Consider the following 6000-nt stretch of genomic DNA (forward strand, 5'->3'; position numbering starts at 1 on the left):
GTACAGATATGAAAAATGATGTGGTTCAAACGGCTATAACTTTTGAATTGAAAGTCGTAGAGCCTCGCAGATGGGCTCATTCTACTCCTCATCAAATTCTACAGTTAGCATTCCCCTATGCAGGTAAATTTGCTGTACGAGCTTCCGTTTCCGAGATATTTGACAAAAACCGTACAGATTTGAAAAATGATGTGTCAAATGTCCATGAAATCGGACAAAAACCGTACAGATATGGAAAATTATGTGGTTCAAACGGCTATAATTTTTGAATCGAAAGTCGTAGAGCCTCGCAGATGGGCTCATTCGATTCCTCATCAAATTCTACAGTTAGCATTCCCCGAAGGTAAATTTGCTGTACGAGCTTCCGTTTCCGAGATATTTGACAAAAACCGTACAGATATGAAAAATTATGTGGTTCAAACGGCTACATTTTGAATCGAAAGTCGTAGAGCCTCGTAGATGGGCTCATTCGATTCCTCATCAAATTCTACAGTTAGCATTCCCCAAAGGTAAATTTGCTGTACGAGCTTCCGTTTCCGAGATATTTGACAAAAACCGTACAGATATGAAAAATTATGTGGTTCAAACGGCTACATTTTGAATCGAAAGTCGTAGAGCCTCGTAGATGGGCTCATTCGATTCCTCATCAAATTCTACAGTTAGCATTCCCCAAAGGTAAATTTGCTGTACGAGCTTCCGTTTCCGAGATATTTGACAAAAACCGTACAGATTAGAAAAATGATGTGTCAAATGTCCTTGAAATCGGACAAAAACCGTACAGATATGAAAAATTATGTGGTTCAAACGGCTATAACTTTTGAATCGAAAGTCGTAGAGCCTCGCAGATGGGCTCATTCTACTCATCAAATTCTACAGTTAGCATTCCCCTATGCAGGTAAATTTGCTGTACGAGCTTCCGTTTCCGAGATATTTGACAAAAACCGTACAGATTAGAAAAATTATGTGGTTCAAACGGCTATAACTTTTGAATCGAAAGTCGTAGAGCCTCGCAGATGGGCTCATTCTACTCCTCATCAAATTCTACAGTTAGCATTGCCCTATGCAGGTAAATTTGCTGTACGAGCTTCCGTTTCCGAGATATTTGACAAAAACCGTACAGATATGAAAAATTATGTGGTTCAAACGGCTATAACTTTTGAATCGAAAGTCGTAGAGCCTCGCAGATGGGCTCATTCGATTCCTCATCAAATTCTACAGTTAGCATTCCCCTATGCAGGTAAATTTGCTGTACGAGCTTCCGTTTCCGAGATATTTGACAAAAACCGTACAGATTAGAAAAATGATGTGTCAAATGTCCTTGAAATCGGACAAAAACCGTACAGATATGAAAAATTATGTGGTTCAAACGGCTATAACTTTTGAATCGAAAGTCGTAGAGCCTCGCAGATGGGCTCATTCTACTCATCAAATTCTACAGTTAGCATTCCCCTATGCAGGTAAATTTGCTGTACGAGCTTCCGTTTCCGAGATATTTGACAAAAACCATACAGATATGAAAAATGATGTGTCAAATGTCCTTGAAATCGGACAAAAACCGTACAGATATGAAAATGATGTGGTTCAAACGGCTATAACTTTTGAATCGAAAGTCGTAGAGCCTCGCAGATGGGCTCATTCGATTCCTCATCAAATTCTACAGTTAGCAGTCCCCTATGCAGATAAATTTGCTGTACGAGCTTCCGTTTCCGAGATATTTGACAAAAACCGTACAGATATGAAAATGATGTGGTTCAAACGGCTATAACTTTTGAATCGAAAGTCGTAGAGCCTCGCAGATGGGCTCATTCTACTCCTCATCAAATTCTACAGTTAGCATTGCCCTATGCAGGTAAATTTGCTGTACGAGCTTCCGTTTCCGAGATATTTGACAAAAACCGTACAGATATGAAAAATTATGTGGTTCAAACGGCTATAACTTTTGAATCGAAAGTCGTAGAGCCTCGCAGATGGGCTCATTCTACTCCTCATCAAATTCTACAGTTAGCATTCCCCGAAGGTAAATTTGCTGTACGAGCTTCCGTTTCCGAGATATTTGACAAAAACCGTACAGATTTGAAAAATGATCTGTCAAATGTCCATGAAATCGGACAAAAACCGTACAGATATGGAAAATTATGTGGTTCAAACGGCTATAACTTTTGAATCGAAAGTCGTAGAGCCTCGCAGATGGGCTCATTCGATTCCTCATCAAATTCTACAGTTAGCATTCCCCGAAGGTAAATTTGCTGTACGAGCTTCCGTTTCCGAGATATTTGACAAAAACCGTACAGATATGAAAAATTATGTGGTTCAAACGGCTACATTTTGAATCGAAAGTCGTAGAGCCTCGTAGATGGGCTCATTCGATTCCTCATCAAATTCTACAGTTAGCATTCCCCAAAGGTAAATTTGCTGTACGAGCTTCCGTTTCCGAGATATTTGACAAAAACCGTACAGATTAGAAAAATGATGTGTCAAATGTCCTTGAAATCGGACAAAAACCGTACAGATATGAAAAATTATGTGGTTCAAACGGCTATAACTTTTGAATCGAAAGTCGTAGAGCCTCGCAGATGGGCTCATTCTACTCATCAAATTCTACAGTTAGCATTCCCCTATGCAGGTAAATTTGCTGTACGAGCTTCCGTTTCCGAGATATTTGACAAAAACCGTACAGATTAGAAAAATTATGTGGTTCAAACGGCTATAACTTTTGAATCGAAAGTCGTAGAGCCTCGCAGATGGGCTCATTCTACTCCTCATCAAATTCTACAGTTAGCATTGCCCTATGCAGGTAAATTTGCTGTACGAGCTTCCGTTTCCGAGATATTTGACAAAAACCGTACAGATATGAAAAATTATGTGGTTCAAACGGCTATAACTTTTGAATCGAAAGTCGTAGAGCCTCGCAGATGGGCTCATTCGATTCCTCATCAAATTCTACAGTTAGCATTCCCCTATGCAGGTAAATTTGCTGTACGAGCTTCCGTTTCCGAGATATTTGACAAAAACCGTACAGATTAGAAAAATGATGTGTCAAATGTCCTTGAAATCGGACAAAAACCGTACAGATATGAAAAATTATGTGGTTCAAACGGCTATAACTTTTGAATCGAAAGTCGTAGAGCCTCGCAGATGGGCTCATTCTACTCATCAAATTCTACAGTTAGCATTCCCCTATGCAGGTAAATTTGCTGTACGAGCTTCCGTTTCCGAGATATTTGACAAAAACCATACAGATATGAAAAATGATGTGTCAAATGTCCTTGAAATCGGACAAAAACCGTACAGATATGAAAATGATGTGGTTCAAACGGCTATAACTTTTGAATCGAAAGTCGTAGAGCCTCGCAGATGGGCTCATTCGATTCCTCATCAAATTCTACAGTTAGCAGTCCCCTATGCAGATAAATTTGCTGTACGAGCTTCCGTTTCCGAGATATTTGACAAAAACCGTACAGATATGAAAATGATGTGGTTCAAACGGCTATAACTTTTGAATCGAAAGTCGTAGAGCCTCGCAGATGGGCTCATTCTACTCCTCATCAAATTCTACAGTTAGCATTGCCCTATGCAGGTAAATTTGCTGTACGAGCTTCCGTTTCCGAGATATTTGACAAAAACCGTACAGATATGAAAAATTATGTGGTTCAAACGGCTATAACTTTTGAATCGAAAGTCGTAGAGCCTCGCAGATGGGCTCATTCTACTCCTCATCAAATTCTACAGTTAGCATTCCCCGAAGGTAAATTTGCTGTACGAGCTTCCGTTTCCGAGATATTTGACAAAAACCGTACAGATTTGAAAAATGATCTGTCAAATGTCCATGAAATCGGACAAAAACCGTACAGATATGGAAAATTATGTGGTTCAAACGGCTATAACTTTTGAATCGAAAGTCGTAGAGCCTCGCAGATGGGCTCATTCGATTCCTCATCAAATTCTACAGTTAGCATTCCCCGAAGGTAAATTTGCTGTACGAGCTTCCGTTTCCGAGATATTTGACAAAAACCGTACAGATATGAAAAATTATGTGGTTCAAACGGCTACATTTTGAATCGAAAGTCGTAGAGCCTCGTAGATGGGCTCATTCGATTCCTCATCAAATTCTACAGTTAGCATTCCCCAAAGGTAAATTTGCTGTACGAGCTTCCGTTTCCGAGATATTTGACAAAAACCGTACAGATATGGAAAATTATGTGGTTCAAACGGCTATAACTTTTGAATCGAAAGTCGTAGAGCCTCGCAGATGGGCTCATTCTACTCATCAAATTTTACAGTTAGCATTCCCCTATGCAGGTAAATTTGCTGTACGAGCTTCCGTTTCCGAGATATTTGACAAAAACCGTACAGATATGAAAAATTATGTGGTTCAAACGGCTATAACTTTTGAATCGAAAGTCGTAGAGCCTCGCAGATGGGCTCATTCGATTCCTCATCAAATTCTACAGTTAGCATTCCCCTATGCAGGTAAATTTGCTGTACGAGCTTCCGTTTCCGAGATATTTGACAAAAACCGTACAGATATGGAAAATTATGTGGTTCAAACGGCTATAACTTTTGAATCGAAAGTCGTAGAGCCTCGCAGATGGGCTCATTCTACTCATCAAATTTTACAGTTAGCATTCCCCTATGCAGGTAAATTTGCTGTACGAGCTTCCGTTTCCGAGATATTTGACAAAAACCGTACAGATTAGAAAAATTATGTGGTTCAAACGGCTATAACTTTTGAATCGAAAGTCGTAGAGCCTCGCAGATGGGCTCATTCTACTCCTCATCAAATTCTACAGTTAGCATTGCCTTTTGCAGGTAAATTTGCTGTACGAGCTTCCGTTTCCGAGATATTTGACAAAAACCGTACAGATATGAAAAATTATGTGGTTCAAACGGCTATAACTTTTGAATCGAAAGTCGTAGAGCCTCGCAGATGGGCTCATTCGATTCCTCATCAAATTCTACAGTTAGCATTCCCCTATGCAGGTAAATTTGCTGTACGAGCTTCCGTTTCCGAGATATTTGACAAAAACCGTACAGATATGAAAAATTATGTGGTTCAAACGGCTATAACTTTTGAATCGAAAGTCGTAGAGCCTCGCAGATGGGCTCATTCTACTCCTCATCAAATTCTACAGTTAGCATTCCCCGAAGGTAAATTTGCTGTACGAGCTTCCGTTTCCGAGATATTTGACAAAAACCGTACAGATTTGAAAAATGATCTGTCAAATGTCCATGAAATCGGACAAAAACCGTACAGATATGGAAAATTATGTGGTTCAAACGGCTATAACTTTTGAATCGAAAGTCGTAGAGCCTCGCAGATGGGCTCATTCGATTCCTCATCAAATTCTACAGTTAGCATTCCCCGAAGGTAAATTTGCTGTACGAGCTTCCGTTTCCGAGATATTTGACAAAAACCGTACAGATATGAAAAATTATGTGGTTCAAACGGCTACATTTTGAATCGAAAGTCGTAGAGCCTCGTAGATGGGCTCATTCGATTCCTCATCAAATTCTACAGTTAGCATTCCCCAAAGGTAAATTTGCTGTACGAGCTTCCGTTTCCGAGATATTTGACAAAAACCGTACAGATTAGAAAAATGATGTGTCAAATGTCCTTGAAATCGGACAAAAACCGTACAGATATGAAAAATGATGTGGTTCAAACGGCTATAACTTTTGAATCGAAAGTCGTAGAGCCTCGCAGATGGGCTCATTCGATTCCTCATCAAATTCTACAGTTAGCATTCCCTTATGCAGGTAAATTTGCTGTACAAGCTTCCGTTTCCGAGATATTTGACAAAAACCGTACAGATATGAAAAATTATGTGGTTCAAACGGCTATAACTTTTGAATTGAAAGTCGTAGAGCCTCGCAGATGGGCTCATTCTACTCCTCATCAAATTCTACAGTTAGCATTCCCCTATGCAGGTAAATTTGCTGTACGAGCTTCCGTTTCCGAGATATTTGACAAAAACCGTACAGATTTGAAAAATGATGTGT

The sequence above is a fragment of the Borostomias antarcticus genome (assembly GCF_949987555.1).
Source record: "Borostomias antarcticus genome assembly, contig: scaffold_44, whole genome shotgun sequence".
NCBI lineage: Eukaryota > Metazoa > Chordata > Actinopteri > Stomiiformes > Stomiidae > Borostomias > Borostomias antarcticus.